Source organism: Rhinatrema bivittatum, chromosome 1 (assembly GCF_901001135.1).
Source record: "Rhinatrema bivittatum chromosome 1, aRhiBiv1.1, whole genome shotgun sequence".
Taxonomy (NCBI): domain Eukaryota; kingdom Metazoa; phylum Chordata; class Amphibia; order Gymnophiona; family Rhinatrematidae; genus Rhinatrema; species Rhinatrema bivittatum.
In genome coordinates, this window is record NC_042615.1 from 411,600,717 (window position 1) to 411,619,196 (window position 18,480).

At 43.4% G+C, this 18,480-nt stretch overlaps 1 protein-coding gene and 1 long non-coding RNA gene across 3 annotated transcripts in view; one reads left to right on the forward strand and one right to left on the reverse strand.

The window, feature by feature from the left end:
- LOC115092029 overlaps window positions 1-8,147 on the reverse strand; it is a 138,088-nt gene extending 129,941 nt beyond the window's left edge. For both annotated transcript variants that reach the window (XR_003856882.1, XR_003856881.1), the window contains exon 1: window positions 7,990-8,147. This is a non-coding gene — a long non-coding RNA (uncharacterized LOC115092029). The remainder of the gene's footprint in view (window positions 1-7,989) is intronic.
- The window catches only part of MYL5 (myosin light chain 5), a 185,486-nt gene that overhangs the window by 129,998 nt on the left and 37,008 nt on the right, over window positions 1-18,480 (forward strand). The gene's annotated exons all lie outside the window — the stretch shown is intronic.

Here is an 18,480-nt window from a genome sequence, read left to right on the forward strand (position 1 = left end):
CCTCCGACCAAGTATAGAGGCGAAATCTCCCCCCCCGTGGGGACGCGGGACCACCTCTAACACAAAGAACGAGAGAGCTGAGATGGAGTGGTCAGCCTGGTGCCAATGAGTGACTAAAGGCTCATCTATTCTAGAGGACCGAATGTTCGAACAATGTTCAATAACACGTGTTTTAATCATGCGTGTAGTCTTGCCAATGTATAACAGTGAGCAAGGACATTTGACAACGTAAATAACTCCTCTGGTAGTACAGTCTGACTGAGAGTGCAATTTGAAAACACGTCCCGTCCTGGGATGAATGAATTCAGTCAATAGCTCCGTGTGACTGCACATTGTGCAGTGCCCACAGGGTTTGTGCTGACCAGTCAAGCGAGGGTGATTATAAGTAGGTGACAATGCTGCATGTACAAGCCGATCCCGCAAATTAGTGCCTCTTCTAAATGTGAAACGTAAGGGGCCATGGAATACATCTGTAAGGGATAATGCTGTCCAATGCTGTTTAATCATGTTTACTATAGTTCTCCCTACAATAGAGAAGGGGATGATGCAGTTACTGGTGATTTCATCAGAAGATGGAGTTGATGTAAAAAGCCATTCCCGATGCGTATAAAGGGCGCGCTTAAAAGCCTTTTTAATTACCCTCGATGGGTAACCTCTTGCCGCAAAACGAGAAGACATATTCTGTGCTTGATGGAGGAACTCCGTCCGGGTGGAACAAAGGTGGCGGAGTCTTAAAAATTGCCCTATGGGTATGTTATCTCGAAGTGCCCTAGGGTGACAACTATTGTAGGAGAGCAGGGTGTTCCGATCAGTCTTCTTGCGGAACAAAGTGGTCTCAAAATGATCCTCTGCCCAAGTGACCAAAACATCTAAAAAAGCAATCTGAGTTGGATGAATACAAAAATTGAATTGAATGTGGGGATTAAGGGAATTAGCCCAATCAAGGAACATAAAGAACTGAATATCTGAGCCTGTCCAAATAATGAAAACGTCATCAATGTATCGTAGCCATACATGGATGAATTGAGACCAGTCTGAGGGGTAAATCTGTGATGTTTCATACTCATCCATGTATAGACACGCAAGGCTGGGGGCCATGGTGGCCCCCATTGCGGTCCCCTTAATCTGTTGATATACTGTATCTTGAAATTGAAAAAAATTTTTTGTCAATGCTATTTCTGCTAACTGAATGAGGAAGGATGTAGTGACCCGGTGGGGTAATGGACGTGTGTTCAAAAATTTTTTAATGACTGTTTTGCGGGATGTTGGAGTAGAGTGCAGCCACATCGAGGGTGATTAAAAATGTAATGGGCTGAGTGACCACTAATTGCGACAGAATTGATATCAAATGGGAGGAATCCCTAACAAAGGATCTGATGAGGGGTACCAATGGTTTGAGGAAAACGTCCACAAATTGGGACAGGGGTTCGAGCAGGGATCCGATGCCGGACACAATAGGGCGGCCCGGGGAACGGTCCAAAGATTTATGGATCTTTGGTAAGGTGTAGAATAGGGGCATGATGGGGTGAGTAGTGATCAAAAATTTCGCTTCTTTACTGGTGATGATATGGGCAGCTAACGCCGATTGAACCAGGTGTTTAATGTCCTGCAGCAATGATTCAGTAGGGTCATGAGGTAACGGAGTATAGAAAGAAGTGTCACCAAGTTGTCTTAATGCCTCAGCCACATAATCTGATCTATCTTGGATAACCAAACCACCCCCCTTATCAGCTGGTTTTATAACTATGGACAAATCCTTGGTCAAATCCCCAAGGGCATTAGCCTCGTCTTTAGATAAATTGTATCGAATGTATTGCTTTTGTGAACAAATCGCAGAAACATCTTTGCATACCAGACGTTCAAAAGCTCCCAGGGTCACATCGCCCACCCCCGGCGGAGTCCATTTAGATTTCGTGTGAACCACCGACATATCAGAGGACGGTGGAAAGTCCTCAGAAAACAACTTGAGTTTCAAACGCCGGAAGAACCGGTGCAGATGTATCTGAAGATCAAACAAATCCCCTTTATTTGTGGGAACAAAAGAAAGTCCCCTGTGAAGTAATTGCAATTCAAAGGCAGATAAGCTGCGTGACGAGAGATTGAATACAGTTTCCTCAGTCATTGCCACAGGTCCGCCTGGGTCCTAGGTAAGCGGGATGGACGGTTCTGCGAACTGTTCTGTGAAGGGGTTACCCCGCGGGAGCGTAGTTGCCGGGTGTCCTGCTTTGGCTGTGGCTGGCCAGAATCTAAAAAAGACGCAGCTATGGATGAGTAGCGAGAAGAAGCAGAAACAGGTACACTTGAAGTGGAGTCGGCCTGAATAGGAGTACGGGTATGCTGGGTAAATGTATCATCGGGACACGCTGGAGAGATAAAGTTCCTGGAAGGAATAAATGATAGCTTTATGGAGCAATTGGTTCAGGAACAGACGAGAGAGGGAGCAATTTTAGATCTAATTCTCAGTGGAGAACAGGATTTGGTGAGAGAGGTAACGGTGGTGGGGCCGCTTGGCAATAGTGATCATAATATGATCAAATTTGATTTAATGACTGGAAGGGGGACAGTAAGCAAATCCACGGCTCTCGTGCTAAACTTTCAAAAGGGAAACTTTGATAAAATGAGAAAAATAGTTAGAAAAAAGCTGAAAGGAGCAGCTACAAAAGTAAAAAGTGTGCAAGAGGTGTGGTCATTGTTAAAAAATACCATCCTAGAAGCACAATCCAGATGTATTCCACACATTAAGAAAGGTGGAAAGAAGGTAAAATGATTACCGGCATGGTTAAAAGGGGAGGTGAAAAAAGCTATTTTAGCCAAAAGATCTTCATTCAAAAATTGGAAGAAGGATCCAACAGAAGAAAATAGGATAATGCATAAACGTTGGCAAGTTAAATGTACGACATTGATAAGACAGGCTAAGAGAGAATTTGAAAAGAAGTTGGCCGTAGAGGCAAAAACTCACAGTAAAATCTTTTTTAAATATATCCGAAGCAGAAAGCCTATGAGGGAGTCAGTTGGACCGTTAGATGATAGAGGGGATAAAGGGGCACTTAGAGAAGATAAGGCCATCGCAGAAAGATTAAATGATTTCTTTGCTTCAGTGTTTACTGAAGAGGATGTTGGGGAGGTACCTGTACTGGAGAAGGTTTTCATGGGTAATGATTCAGATGGACTGAACCAAATCACGGTGAACCTAGAAGATATGGTAGACCTGATTGACAAACTTAAGAGTAGTAAATCACCTGGACTGGATGGTATACATCCCAGAGTTCTGAAGGAACTAAAAAATGAAATTTCAGGCCTATTAGTAAAAATTTGTAACCTATCATTAAAATCATCCATTGTACCTGAAGACTGGAGGATAGCTAATGTAGCCCCCATATTTAAAAAGGGCTCCAGGGGCGATCCGGGAAACTACAGACCAGTTAGCCTGACTTCAGTGCCAGGAAAAATAGTGGAAAGTGTTCTAAACATCAAAATCACAGAACATATAGAAAGACATGGTGTAATGGAAGAAAGACAGCAAATCTTGCCTCACAAATCTGCTTCACTTTTTTGAAGGAGTTAATAAACATGTGGATAAAGGTGAACTGGTAGATGTAGTGTACTTGGATTTTCAGAAGGCATTTGATAAAATTCCTCATGAGAGGCTTCTAGGAAAAATAAAAAGTCATGGGGTAGGTGGCGATGTCCTTTCGTGGATTACAAACTGGCTAAAAGACAGAAAACAGAGAGTAGGATTAAATGGACTATTTTCTCAGTGGAGGGAGTGGGCAGTGGAGTGCCTCAAGGATATGTATTGGGACCCTTACTTTTCAATATATTTATAAATGATCTGGAAAGAAATACGACAAGTGAGGTAATCAAATTTGCAGATGATACAAAATTGTTCAGAGTAGTTAAATCACAAGCAGATTGTGATAAATTGCAGGAAGACTTTGTGAGGCTAGAAAATTGGGCATCAAAATGGCAGATGAAATTTAATGTGGACAAGTGCAAGGTGATGCATATAGGGAAAAATAACCCATGCTATAGTTACACAATGTTAGGTTCCATATTAGGTGCTACTACCCAAGAAAGAGATCTAGGCGTCATAGTGGATAACACATTGAAATCGTTGGTTTAGTGTGCTGCGGCAGTCAAAAAAGCAAACAGAATGTTGGGAATTATTAGAAAGGGAATGGTGAATAAAACGGAAAATGTCATAATGCCTCTGTATCGCTCCATGGTGAGACCGCACCTTGAATACTGTGTACAATTCTGGTCGCCGCATCTCAAAAAAGATATAATTGCGATGGAGAAGGTACAGAGAAGGGCGACCAAAATGATAAGGGGAATGGAACAGCTCCCCTATGAGGAAAGACTAAAGAGGTTAGGACTTTTCAGCTTGGAGAAGAGACGGCTGAGGGGGGATATGATAGAGGTATTTAAAATCATGAGAGGTCTAGAATGGGTAGATGTGAATCTGTTTTTTACTCTTTCGGATAATAGAAAGACTCAGGGGCATGCCATGAAGTTAGCATGTGGCACATTTAAAACTAATCGGAGAAAGTTCTTTTTCACTCAATGCACAATTAAACTCTGGAATTTGTTGCCAGAAGATGTGGTTAGTGCAGTTAGTATAGCTGTGTTTAAAAAAGGACTGGATAAGTTCTTGGAGGAGATGTCCATTACCTGCTATTAATTAAGTTGACTTAGTTTTTGGGTACTTGCCAGGTTCTTATGGCCTGGATTGGCCAGTGTTGGAAACAGGGTGCTGGGCTTGATGGACCCTTGGTCTGACCCAATATGGCATGTTCTTATGTTCTTAAATAAACTACCACATGCGAGTATAGAAGGCCCTGGAAAATTTCTTTGACCATGTGTTGTAAGGCCACAGTGGCATTACATAGGCCATATGGCATAAGTAAATACTCAAAATGGCCATCTCTGGTGTTAAAGGCCATCTTCCATTTGTTGCCCTCTTGGATCTGATTAATATTGTAGGCCCCACATTGATCAAGTTATGTAAAAATTTGCACTCTTTGAAGATGATTAAACAATTTTGTGATAAGCGGAAAAGGATAACTATTTTTCCATGTGATCGCATTGAGGCCCTATAGTTTATGCAGGGTCTAAGTGAGCCATCCTTTTTTCTACAAAGAAAAAGCCTGTTCCTGCAGGAGAGAATGAAGGCTGAATGAACCTTCTATCCAAATTTTCTTGGATAAACCCAACCTCTAGGGTGCATTTTCCTGGGTAGATTTATTGGGGAATCATAAGATCGGTGAGGTTATAGTATCTTGGCTTGCTGCTTGCTGAAGACATCTGAGAAGGTTGCTTACTGGGGCGGGAAGCCTGGTAACTTAGGAGTGGTAGCCGGGGCTATGGTGTCTGGTGGCAGGACCTGAGTAAGGGAATTTTGCATACAGGAGAAGCTCCAATGGGCAATTCACACTGTGTCTCAGTCATTTATCGGCTGGTATAGGTGGATCCAGGGCATCCCAAGAATCACTGCCTTGGGTAACACATAGAAATTAATGTAAAGAAGGCCTGTCTGCATTGTGAGAGGGGCAGTGACCAGTCAGGTGGCTGGGCAGAGGCTCACTATAAACAGGAGATGATACAAGCACTTGCCAAAGTGGTTGTGGCCAAGTTATGTTGTTGAACTAGTACTTCCTCAATAAAGTTACCTCATGACCCAGAATCAAGGAAAGCCTCTGTGTGGATCATGGTCTCTCTGGTAAGGCAAACAGGGACCACTAATTGTAGAAAGTGAGGGATCTGGCCTAGGGTTGGCTCTCTGACCAACCCTATGTGTGCGAGTTTCTGACTTCCCAGAACAGCGGCTGGTGAAGTGACCTGGACCGGCACAGTAGAGGCAGCGATTTAACAGTCTCTGCCTGAGTTTTTCCGCCTCGGTAAGCTTGGAATGACTCAGCTGCATAGGTTTCTCTGACAGAGTTACCTGCCCAGGACTAGGCGAGGGTGCAAGGCAAATGGGACTTGAGATCTACCCTGATGGCTAGAGCATCAGGCCCTTGAGTGTAGACAGAATGTCACAGCCTGCTAGTTTGTCTTTCATTCGCCTAGATAATCCTTGCCAGAAGATGGCCATCTGGCTGTCTTTTCCCCAGCTGAGCTTAGAGATCAAGGTTTGAAATTGCATGGCATACTCGCCCACAGTGTGTGAAGGGTAACAGGTATATGAGCCCTTTGTGTTGTGGCGTAGTTGACATAGCCATGAGGGCAAATCCACAAGGGCTATGCTGGCAGCTGGCGAACATGCTCTATAACAGGCCAGTCTGGAGCGTCATCTTTATGAGCAGACTACCTGCACTTTGAGCCCTTGGATTCTGCCAGCCACAGGAATTAGGAAGGACCCTAGGGTGATGAAGATAACGAAAGTCCAAAGGCATACTTGAGTCACGGTAGACTAACAGAGTCAGGAACAGGCCAAGGTTGGGGCATGCAGCTAACAAGAATGGTCAGGTCCAGGTCAGTGGCATAGCCTGCACTGAGTTTTTGGGTGGCCTCAAGGTTAGCAAAGGTGGGCAGTAAGCATACAGATCTGAACCCTACTAGTTGTACTCTTATTGATAAATAATACCTTAGCATGCATCTTACAATGGGTTCCTAAGTAGTCTACAACAGCCCTTATGCATCATGAGTGAAACTTTTTAGAATATTTTAACTCTATTATTTCAAGAACTTACCAACATTAAAAATTCTGTATTAATCTGTATTAATTTATTTTATATTTATTGCAATTAATTAATTAAATAAATAAGAATAGGTAAAAAGCAAGGAACACAAACATCAGATCCAATCAATTATAATTATTAATATATTTTTTCTAGAATCCTCTTTCCAGAAAGGCAAAGATCACCATAACTACAATAAAATAGCAATAATTATGAGAATGGGTGCAGAGCAAAACTATGACAGTTCACATTACAACCCAACATGAAAAAAAACTATATTCAAATTCTGGAATCCACTCAGCAAAATAAATAAAACAAAGAGTCCCTCCACTGCTGAACATTTTGTGAACTTTCATACATAATCTCATTTATAATAGCAAAAGTTGTTGGCTTTCTTCTACATTGCACTTATATACCCCTTCACACAATCTCAGATTGTAAAATCAATTACTTCTTTAGGTTCTATCTCCAAGACCCACCAGATTAGCAGTTACTCACGAATGTGCATTTTTGATTGCAGGACCTATCATGTGGAACACCATTCCCTACCCAAGTCTACTTTCTAATCCCAAAGAATTTAAGAAAGCACTGAAATATAATCTTTTTAGACAAGCCTTCAAAGATCTATGTGAATCCCAGTCATAGACATATTTACTTTAATTTTTGTTGTAGCTTTTATCTCGTGATGTGTTTTATTTTATATTGATATTTTTTTATGTTAGCAATAATTTATTTGTTTTTATGTTTTCTTATTTCATCTTGTTTTATCTTCTTGATGCTTATGAATGTATTTTTGTAAACTGCCTCGAACGTTGGAGGGCGCGGTCTATAAATAAGTGCAAATAAATAAATAAATAAATTAGCACAAACCCCTGCAAAAAAAAAGATGCCTAGTACCTTGCCATGCCATATCATAACATCACTGATTCTCAGAACCCAAATAACAGCAATCTTATGAAAAAGAAGAAATGCAAATACTACACCAGGCCCTAGAACATTAATATACCACCCACTGGGATAACAGAACAAGCCAGATTGCTACAAATCCCTACAGAGAAACTACACCCCAGCAGCAACATTGCACCCGAGTCACACACAGGCTAAACATAAACCAACCCTTTCCTAATACAGTAATAAGGGACTACAATTTAGAAATAGAAACATGCAAACAAAACTGAAATAGCCTGAGAAACCAGACTCTGAACAACGGAAAGTTAAAGAGCAAAATACAAAATTATAAGAAATGCACATACCCAAAGATAGCATATTACAATTGCTAAAATCTCAAAATAATTTATATATTTTTTACCTTTGTTGTCTGATGTTTTTATTTTTCTAATCAGTCCAGGTCTCCTTTTTCCACTTCCTAATTCTTTCTCCAGGTCCGAAGCAGAGGTCAATGGCAGGTAGCAAAAGTCAATACGATGCAGGCAGGCAGGTGAGGGACCGGGATGAAGCAAGGCTGCGGGGGGCAAGACAGAGCTGGTCAGACTGGATAGGCAAGGCAGGCTAGGCAAGGCAGGTTGGAACACAGGAGCAAGGCAGGATCAGGAACGCTGGAAGAAAGCAGCATCAGGAATGCTGGAACAACACGCACTGCAATAAGCAGGAGGACTTGTTATTGAGGTGATGTGTTGTTGCAGAGGCCTTGCTTAAATATTTTTTATTTAAAATCATTTATTGCTTAACTGATATAAACTCTCTAAACCAGCGGTTCTCAACCGGTGTGTCGCGGCACACCAGTGTGTCGCCAAGCACCGGCAGGTGTGTCGCGCACTTCCTGGTCTCCCGCTCTTCCCTCCCTCTACTCGCCCCAGAGAGACGCGCACAGTTCTTCAACTAACACTGCTGCTGTTCCTGCCCGTGCTATCGGCACTTTCAAGCTCAGAGTGGAACGGCAGCAGTGTTTGTGGAAGCCAGCAACAGCAGCATGGCAGGGCGGGCTTTGTCCCGCCCCTGCGGCCCGGAAGAGGAAATTATATTTACCAGGCTCGCGGGAAGAAGAAAGAGCCATGCTGCCGCTGTCAAATTAATGTCCCAAGTCTCCCCCCCACGGTAAAAGGTAGCAATCAGCTGTTTGTCTGTGCTGCGATCATCGCGACGCAGTACAGTCAGCTGAGAATGTGGTCGTGGCAATTTCCTGCCGCGCAGCTGATTGAGAAATCCGTCGATTAGCTGCCTCGGGTCTGCGGCGTTTAACTTTTTTTTTTTTTTTATATGGTCCCGCTGATGTCAGCAGGTTTAGGGCCTAAATCATAAGCCCCCCCAATGCTTTCTGCAGTTCTCCTCCCTCATCGTAGTAGCACTAGGCTCAGAAACTCATGTCCGCTCCAGCCCTTCCCCTCGGGAACACTTCCTGCCTCTCTTCAGGCTGCGATCAACTGGCTCCTGCACCCTGCACCCTCCGTACCACGTGAACTTCCCCTGGCTCCTGTAGCTAGAATCGCGGCCTTTCTGCTCTTCGCCAGTCACTCACCCGTGCAACCAACAATGGCGCACATAGAGAGACGGTCACTGACTCCCGCAGCCCTTGCACATCATGGCTACTCGACGGATTTCCCAAATAGCCACATGGCAGGAAATCCCCGCGGCCACATTCTCAGCTGACTACTCTGTGCTGCGATGATCACAGCACAGACAAACAGCTGAGTGCTGCCTTCTTACCGCTGCGGGGCCGGAGGAGTCACCCCTGCTGCAGTTCTCAACTTGTCACAACTGCTTTAATAGCAGAATACCAGCTGCTTTGTGCAATAGCTGCCATGTGGGGTGGGGGTGAGTGAGAGAGACAGAGAGTGCCTGCATGTGTGTAAGTATGTGAGAGAATGTGTGTGATTGACACTGTGTGCGTAAGAAAAAAAAATGTGTGAAAGCAAGAGTCTGCTCAGGGAGGTGACTGGTGTGTGTGTGAGAGAGAGATTGGTAAGGTAGGCGACTGGTGTATATGAGTGAATGAGATCAGTCAGGGGTGTGACTGGTGTGTATGTGTGTGTGTGAGAGAGAAAGATTGGTTAGGGAGGTGACTGGTGTGTATGTGACAGAAAGTGTGTATGTGACACTGTGTGTGAGACAGACAAGTCATGGACCCTAAGGAAGAGGAACGTCAGAACAGAGCTTCACCAGCCATTGCTGCTGCTTCTGGTGTGTGCTAAGGCCTACAAGGGAAAGGAGTAGGAAAGTTGCCAGTGAGGGTAAGTAAAGGTGGCTTTTTAAGTTTATCTTTCTTGATTGACTGCCATTTTAATTATTGGGTATTATGTGATTTGTCTGCTGTTTGAAATATTTTATTGGTGTTTAGGGAATTTTTTAATAATTTTGTAAGTTTTTAATGATCAGATATTATTCTATTTATCAGCTGTTTTATATTTATTATTCTAGTTTTAGAATTATTATTTTATATTACTTGAGAAATGTATAAATAGAAATGTGGAGACAAAAACTGAATTGGAAACAGCAAGAAGCCAGACTGAGTGTATGCAGTGCAACAATGGGAAAACAAAATCATTAAATTGATGGTCACTTTATTCTGTATTTGGTGATGGTCTATCTGTGTTCTGCATGTGTGACCCAGGTAAAGGTATTCTGCAAGCTTGTAGTTTCTGTGTAGGGATCTATAACAGCTTGGCTTGTTCTGGTTTTCCTCATAGGCGGTGTATTGGTGTTTAGGGCCTGGTTAAATGTTTGTAATGTTGTCTTTTCATAGATAGGGTTGGTACTGTTCGAATGAGTTCCATAATGCAGATGTAACTTTTTGCGCATTAGTTTGTGTACATTATTGCAGATCCTGGGAGTCTATTAGGTGCTATATTTCTGTTTCCATTTCTTCAGTTTTGCACTGCATGCAGAGTAGCTTTTTTGGATCTCCATTCCAGTTTGTCTCCATATTTTTTAATTTGTGGTCTTTCTGTACTTGGTGAAGGTCGATTCTATGTGTGTGACCGATGTGAAGTATTTTACTAGCATGTAGGCATTTGTATCAATATTATTTGTTGTGTTTTCTCAATAGGACATGTATTGGTGGTAAATTATTGTTTTTTCATAAGGAGGGCTATTGCACCTGGTAGGAGAGAATGTTTATGTTGCTGTTACTGAGATGACACCAGAAATCTTTTTTGCATGGTAAATTGAAAGGGGAATGGCCTAGTTCTGGGGGGGTCAGGGTGGATCCCGTAGATACAAAGTATATGTTTACATTTAGCCCCGTGACGGTCATGTGTTCAGTGTGTCACGCATGTGACAACTATCTATCAGGTGTGTCCCGACCGAAAAAAGGTTGAGAACCACTGCTCTAAACAATGTACAATATATCCACAAATCAATCTTATAAATCTTATACCTTTAAACAATAATAAAACATAACAATATAAAATAGAATATTGCCTACTTTTATAATAGGGTAACATCATCAGGAGGCTCCAAGAGAGAGTTCCTTCCATGGGGCCTAGTTAAGGAGAGAGTGCACGTGCGCATGCGCCTAAGGGGACTAGCGGCAACAGAGTTGTGATGGTGGTATGGCTATGAAAAACTTAGTTAGTGTCCTGGGATGGTGTGGAGGCTGTAAGACTGCTTCAGATGAGTGCTGCCAGTTGCAAGATGACCCTACGCCAGCAAATGTTACAAAATTGTCTCTTCAACCAGGCCCTTAGCAATGCCTTCTAGAGTACTTAACTTCAGAGTACCCTCTGCTCAAGATTTCCTCACTCTGAAGGACATCAAATCTTCACAAGAGTGTACTGTTCTGTTCGTACATCTCACTCTACATGTAAAAGTGGCCCCTAACCCCTATACTTCTACCTAAACCTCACCTCGAATTACTAGGTGGGCCTCCTATAAATAGCTGCTTACTATGGTGCCCCCCCCCAGAGGTGCTTTCTCTCTCTCTCTCTCTCTCCCCCCCCCCCAGTCACCGGCCCCCTTCCCCTTCCCCAGCCTAAAAATGCCCAAACGGAATTTGTGAAAAAATCACAAATTGTATTATGGGTATATCGCACAGCTTAATGCTATTGAAAAAGGTGTGGTTATTTTTGGTGTTATGGCTTTTCACTTTTACGGAAATGCCTCCCCTTTTAAAAATTTGCATTGCACCATGCGTTATGGTGCTTATTGCATGCTTTAAGGCCATAAGATTGTTTATTCTTTAAACTATGGCATTTGGTTGGTCATTCCTTCAGGGCAAGGTCTGCTGCATCTTAATCCTAGAGTATGATTCTCCTCTGAGGTGATGGGTCTTCATCTCTCTGCTGTTCTGGAACTTGTATCTTCATAATACTGCTTAAGTCAAGGAATGTACCAAGATAGTCTAAAAAAACGCAACCCTTAAACCCCTCCTGAAGAAACACAACCTGGACCCTAGCGAATTAGCGAATTTCCGCCCCATCTCCAATCTTCCATTTTTAGCCAAACTTACAGAGAAACTGGTAAACACCCAGCTCTCAGATTATCTAGAAGATCACAACCTTCGGTACCCTTCCCAATATGGTTTCCGCAAATCACGCAACACGGAAACCCTTCTTATTTCTCTAACAGACCATATTATTATGGGGCTGGACAAAGGTCACTCCTTTCTTCTAATCCTCCTTGACATCTCGGCGGCATTCAACACCGTCAACCACTCCATCCTCCTGAATCGCCTTTCAGACATAGGCATTTCCGGAACAGCCCACAGCTGGTTCAAGTCCTTCCTTAGTAACAGAAGCTTTAAAGTCAAGATTAACAATAAAGAATCGCCGTCGACAAATTCTTCCCGTGGTGTACCCCAAGGATCATCACTATCTCCCACTCTATTCAACGTCTACCTCCTCCCCCTCTGCCATCTGTTAACTAGTCTCAACTTAATTCACTACATTTACGCCGACGACGTGCAGATTCTGATTCCCATAACAGAATCCATTTCCAAATCTCTCTCGCTCTGGAACAACTGCCTACAATCTATCACCAGTCTCCTCAGCAGCCTTAATTTAGTTCTCAATGCTTCAAAGACAGAACTACTCCTCATCTCCTCCAACCAAGAAAACCTCACTCCACAGACCCAATGCAACTCATACCACAACTCCCAGCTCACCCATACTCATGTAAGAGATCTCGGGGTCATATTAGACAACCGCCTCAATCTAAAGAATATGATCAACACCACAACCAAAGACTGCTTCCACAGACTACAGGTATTAAAAAGACTTAAACCTCTCCTATTCTTCCATGATTTCAGGACAGTTCTCCAATCCTTAATATTTGCCAAAATAGACTACTGCAGCGCTCTCCTCACAGGCCTTCCCAGCTCAACCACCAAGCCGCTACAGATGATACAGAACGCCGCGGCCAGAATTCTGACCAACACCAACCGGAGAGAACATATTACTCCCATCCTCCGAAACCTACACTGGTTACCAGTTAACTTCAGAGTCCTACACAAATCGCTCACTTTAATACATAAATCCATCCATAATCACCTTCACCTCGATCTCGAAATCCCTTTCAAACTCCATACCTCCAACAGACCGATTAGAGAGAACTACAAAGGAGCACTACAACCCCCCTCAACCAAAGCCACGCGCCTCATTTCGACCAGAGACCGAGCGTTCTCAATAGCAGGCCCAGCCATCTGGAACAACCTCCCAGCAGATCTCAGGCTGGAACCCTGCTTACTAACATTTAAGAAAAAACTCAAGACCTGGCTGTTCCGCCAAGCATTCCCTGACCCTTCAGACACACATTAGAAGACGAACCGGCTCATGAGCAAGGGAACTTCGATCCCCCTCTAATTACCACACAAGCATCAGTACTTTCATAATAGCTCAACTAGCACTAGCACGGACTTTTAGGTCTTAGTTTCTTAATCTTCTCTTTTTAAGCCTTTCCTTCCAGCTGTTTAAGCTTCCAAGTTTTGAAGTCCTCGTTAAATGTAACTTTGTTTCTCCTGTTCATAATAATTTATTTATGTTTACTGTTTATGTCCCTGTTCGATGTAAACCGACCTGATAAGGTATTTAACCTTGAAGGCCGGTATAGAAAAATGCTAAATAAAATAAAATAAATAATCATAGTTTCCGGTATTCTATGATTAGACAGGGACCTTGCCTTTATTGATCAGCATGGAATACAGATCACAGGATTCCCTTACATGCATACTATACTTTACCATCCCGTAAATCTTTTAGAAAATTTTCATACTTCTCTAACCAATAGGTTTTAAAATTTTCTCTTAGATTTCCTTTGGCATAGCTACTTTCTCCTGCCTTTCTGTCCAGAAACTGACCAGCAATCATGGCCTTTCACAACATTATGATTCTAAGAGGTTTGTTCTCAATGCCTCAAATCCAATCCACATACCCCCTTCCCCCCCACCCACTGTATTTTCAGCTCCACATTTTCAGTTTTGGCTTGCACACTTGCTGTTACTGACTCAATCACTGCATCCCACAGTGGTCCTAAACTCATCTGCTGTCCTGGCTCCCAGACATAGTTTGATACACTTGTTCGTATAAATGGCCTCAAGTTCTATGCTTGCTCTACTGCCTTTCCAGGTCATATGTTCTCTATCTCTCGCCCTGGTGTGGCTGTAGATCCATTGTAGCACACTAGTCCAGTGTTACAGATGTGAGCCCTTGGGCTATGGTGTGGTTGACACAGCCTAGCAGGCGAACCCTCTAGGCCCTTGCTGACAGCAGGTGAACTCGCTCTTATGAGGACCGAGTCTAGGGCTTCACCTATACTAGCCCTGTTCCCCACAGGTTAAGCACATGGGTTCCAGGGGCCAGCAGGGCTTAGGCAATGGTCCTGTAATGAGCAGTCACGAGAAGTCAAGTAGCACGCTGAGGTCAAGTTTGAGGAAAGACATTTGGAAGACGGTGTGGACCTTGAAGGTAGGTGGCAGTTTCAATTGATATACACCTGGACAAGCTCTTGAGTGATTGGAAATGGGCTGATGAATTGAGATGAAAACTTCAAAGATGGATTTTTCTGTCATATTTTGCGGGTTTTTAGCCATACCAAATCTTCTGATTTCAGATGAGATGCCCACTCAAATACTTTCTCCCCAAAGGTATTTGGGGACCACCATCTTTCCCAGTGATTTGAGAACTGTTACAGCCACCATAATATTTGCAAGATTGGTGATGTGGCAAGGAGGTTCTGTTAAGTCTTCTGTTTTGAAGGCCCGGGTTAGGGCATCAGCCTGCTGGTTCTTCTCCGTAGGTCAGTACCAGAGCTCAAAGTCAAAGCAGTTGAAAAATAAAGGCCATCGGGCCTAATGAGGATTTAACTGTTGGACTTGCTGGAAATACTGAAGGTTTTTGTAATCCATTAAGATCATAACCAGGTGTTTAGCTCCCTCTAGTAAGTGGTGCTACTTCTCCAAGGCCGGTTTTCCTACCAAAAGCTTCCTGTCTCTAATGGTGTAATTCATTTCTGTGATTCCTTTCTGTGGGCATGAACGTTTTGGAAAAGAAGAAGCAAGGCATAAGGGTACTTTTATTGTTATGCTGTGAAAGGACAGCCCCCACCCCAGTGGCAGAGTCATCTTCCTCCATGATAAAAGGCTTAGAAGGGTCTAGGTCAGTGATGGCTAACCTATGACACGCGTGTCAGAGGTGACACGCCGAGTCGTTTTGGCTGACACGCGCAGCGTTTCAAGGACTATCAGGAATTTTTTTTTTTTTTATCGGCTGCGCCGAGCCTTTTCTTTTTCAGCTGCGCCGACCCTTTAAAATGTGTTTTTTAGTTTCCCCCTTCTCTCCACCAATGCCCCCGGGCGCAGGGAGGCTCATGCGTCGCAGCGATGAGGCTCAAGACAAAGATCGCGTTCAAACGCGCTGATGCTCCTCCTCCTTGCCTGTGCGGCCCCGGAAGTAAGCGTTGCCGGAGCCGCGTGGGCAGGAAGGAGGAAGAGAATCAGCGTGTGCAGAAGAGGAGGAGCCGCCGCGGGTCGCTGCGAATCCCAAGTCACAGCGGCCCAAGAAGAGGAAGAGGCCCGGTAGCAGGGCTGCCGCGGCCCGAGAAGATCAGGGCCACTGCAGAGCCCAACCTGCAGCAACCCGCGAAGAGGAGGCCCAGAGGTGAGAGAGAGGCTGAGGGCCCGTAGAGTGCATGTATGAGGTGAGTTGAGAGAGAGGACCTGAATGTTTGCAGAGACAGCATGTGAGAGCCTCTGTGTGTGTGTGTGTGTGTGTGTGTGTGTGTGTGTGTGTGTGTGTGTGAGAGAGAGAGAGAGCATGTGCCAGTGAGAGCCTGTGTGTATGAATGATTGTATGAGAGAGAGCATGTGCCAGTGAGAGCCTGTGTGTGTGTATGAATGATTGTATGAGAGAGAGCATGTGCCAGTGAGAGCCTGTGTGTATGAATGATTGTATGAGAGAGAGAGCATGTGCCAGTGAGAGCCTGTGTGTATGAATGGTTGCATGAGAGAGAGCATGTGCCAGTGAGAGCCTGTGTGTATGAATGATTGTATGAGAGAGCATGTGCCAGTGAGAGCCTGTGTTTGAGAAAGAGAAATGCATGTGAGAATGAGAACCTGACTGTGTGTTTGAGGGAAGAAGATGGAGAAAAAAGAAACAGAAAAAAGACAATATAAAAGGAATTGGCAAAAAAATAAGAAAGGGAAGGTGAAAAAAAAGCCTGTGACCAACCAATTAGAAAACTAAGATCAGACAGCAAAGGCAAAAAAAAAATAAATTTACTTTTTAGTGATTGGCACATGTAATCTTTGGGAATGTGCAAGAATAGCACTTTCTCTATGGATCTCACAATGTACGAGATCAGCATGGAGAAAGTGGAAGCCCACGGGGCCTGCACAGAGGAGGCAGCAGAATGGACTTCAGTGTCAGTAGCAGCAATCGGCATCTCCGCAATAGCCACGCAGCATCAGTGACAGTGGCAGCAGAGGAATGAGAGAGGTTCTGAGGTTGCTGGCAAAAGAAAGCGAGGGGGGGGTCTGCCTTTAGTGTGTGAATGTGAATGAATGGGACTCTGCCTGGGGGTGTATGTGTGTGAATGCATGGGTGCCTGCCTGGGGGTCTGTGTGTGTGAGAATGAATGCGTGCATGCCTGGGAGATGGGGAGGGAGTGTTGTGAACATGAATGGGAGCCAATAAAAAATCAACTGACAGATGAAGTTTGTAAAGCTTGCTTGGACTTGAAGTGTACGAAATACCAACCTTCAATTGAAGATTTAGCCAATGAAATTCAGCAACAAAAAAGTCACTAAGCAGGTAAGGTAAAGAATAATTTGTTTTTGCTTTATTAATAAATACAGTATATATATTAAAATTATAACTTTGTTATTGATTAGAGCTACAAATATCACAAAATTATGGATTTTTCTAGAAGTGACACACCACCCGAGTTATGCTCGGTTTTTTTATGAATTTTGACACACTGAGCTCAAAAGGTTGGCCATCACTGGTCTAGGTGTTAGAGACAAGGATCCTTGAGAAAGGGCTGCTTGAGTTCATGGAAGGCTTGGACAGCTTCTTCAGACCAATTCTTGGTGTCAGCACCTTTCTTTGTAAAGGCCTTGAGAGGAGTTGTCAATGAGAAGTAACCAATAGTAGTTGACGAAGCCTAAAAACCTTTGCAAAGCCTTGAGACACACTGGTTATGGCCAATCCAGAATAGCTTTCACCTTTTCCAGGTCCATGCACAGGCCATGATGGGAGATAATATAGCCCAGGAAAGGTAACTCTTCTTGTTTGAAGGTACATTTATTGAGTTTGGTGTATGGGTGATTCTCACGGATCCTCTGTCTATAGTACTTGTTTAACATGGTCATGGTGCTGTGTTAAGGAGTGTGAAAAAATAAGAATGACGTCTAGGTGCAGCCCCTGGGGTTAAAAAATAGGATGGGGAATATAATTATTCTTTTACTAAAAAAAACTAATCTTGGTCCTAGGAAGGCTAGTGTGGAGTGGCAGCTGATTAAGGCTGTCATAACCCATGTTGGGACCTAGGAACTGCTGGAAACTGTCAGTATACAGTAGCCATGGTAACCCAAGTGCTTCATTCTACAGTTGTGACAGTTAGGATCCAGTCAGTGAGAGAGAGAGAGTGGACACAGCAAAGACAAAGGTGCTTTCATCACCTGTTTCTCTTCAGAGACTGCCCGAAGTGTCTGTATTCAGTATAAAATACACAGAGGGATTATTGTAGGCACATTTCTGAGAGAATGAGTGTGTGTGATTGTGAATTTTAGTGACTGTCCGCATCATTCTTCAAAATGCGTTATGGTCTTAACACATGCGATAAGCACCATAACGCATGGTGCAATGTAAATTTTTAAAAGGGGAGGGATTTCTGTAAAAGTGAAAAGCCATAACACCAAAAATAACCACACCTTTTTCAATATTTTATTTTTATTATTTATTTAAGAGTTTTTTTATATACCGAAGTATAACTAGCTGCCTTCACTCTGGTTTACAAGTACAACAACTTCGTACAATTAACAGAATCATATAAAAAAAAAACTATTTAGTACATTTGTCATCAACTTTGTAAACTATTTGTTATATTTGACATCAACTTTTTTAAACAACAAACTTTTTTAAACAATAGCGATAAGTTGTGCAATATACCCATAACACAATTTGTGATTTTTTTCACAAATTCTGTTTTGGGCATTTTTAGGCTGGGGAAGGGGCCTGTGATTTGGGGGTGGGGGGGGGGGGGGAAGAGAGAGAGAGAGAGCACCCCTGGGGGGGGGGGGGGCACCATAGTAAGCAGCTATTTATGCTACTTTAGGAAGTCCACCTAGTAACTCGAGGTGAGGTTTAGGTAGAAGTGTAGGGGTTAGGGGCCACTTTTACATGTAGAGTGA